Source organism: Mandrillus leucophaeus, unplaced genomic scaffold (genome assembly GCF_000951045.1).
Source record: "Mandrillus leucophaeus isolate KB7577 unplaced genomic scaffold, Mleu.le_1.0 Scaffold119, whole genome shotgun sequence".
Taxonomy (NCBI): Eukaryota; Metazoa; Chordata; class Mammalia; order Primates; family Cercopithecidae; genus Mandrillus; species Mandrillus leucophaeus.
The window spans coordinates 3,653,091-3,654,016 of NW_012100209.1; the positions used below are offsets into that span (position 1 = coordinate 3,653,091).

Genomic DNA, 926 nt, shown 5'->3' on the forward strand with positions numbered 1-926 from the left:
CATGAAGGGCTGTTGAATTTTGTCAAAGGCCTTTTCTGCATCTATTGAGATAATCATGTGGTTTTTGTCTTTGGTTATATTTATATGCTGGATTATGTTTATTGATTTGCATATGTTGAACCAGTGTTGCATCCCAGGGATGAAACCCACTTGATCATGGTGGATAAGCTTTTTGATGTGCTGCTGGATCTGGTTTGCCAGGATTTTATTGAGGATTTTTGCATTGATGTTCATCAGGGATATTGGTCTAAAATTCTCTTTTTTGGTTGTATCTCTGTCAGTCTTTGGTATCAGGATGATGTTGGCCTCGTAAAATGAGTTAGGGAGGATTCTCTCGTTTTCTATTGATTGGAATAGTTTCAGAAGGAATGGTACCAACTCCTCCTTGTACCTCTGGTAGAATTCGGTTGTGAATCCTAGAAGAAATGGATAATTTCCTGGACTTTTTTTGGTTGGTAAGCTAGTAATTATTTCCTCAATTTCAGAGCCTGCTATTGGTCTATTCAGGGATTCAGCCTCTTCCTGGTTTAGTCTTGGGAGAGTGTAAGTGTCCAGGAAATTATCCATTTCTTCTAGGTTTTTCAGTTTATTTGCATAGAGGTGTTTATAGTATTCTCTGATGGTAGTTTGTATTTCTGTGGGGTCGGTGGTGATATTCCCTTTATCATTTTTTATTGCATCTCTTTCATTCTTCTCTCTTTTCTTCTTTATTAGTCTTGCTAGCAGTCTATCAATTTTGTTGATCTTTAAAAAAAACCTGCTCCTGGATTCAGTGATTTTTTTGGAGGGTTTTGTGTGTCTCTATCTCCTTCAGTTCTGCTCTGATCTTAGTTATTTCTTGCCATCTGCTAGCTTTTGAATGTGTTTGCTCTTGCTTCTCTAGTTCTTTTAATTGTGATGTTAGGGTGTCAAGTTTAGATCTTTCC

At 37.3% G+C, this 926-nt stretch overlaps 1 protein-coding gene across 2 annotated transcripts in view; it reads right to left on the reverse strand.

The window, feature by feature from the left end:
• C6 (complement component 6) overlaps nt 1-926 on the reverse strand; it is a 137,997-nt gene that overhangs the window by 72,518 nt on the left and 64,553 nt on the right. The gene's annotated exons all lie outside the window — the stretch shown is intronic.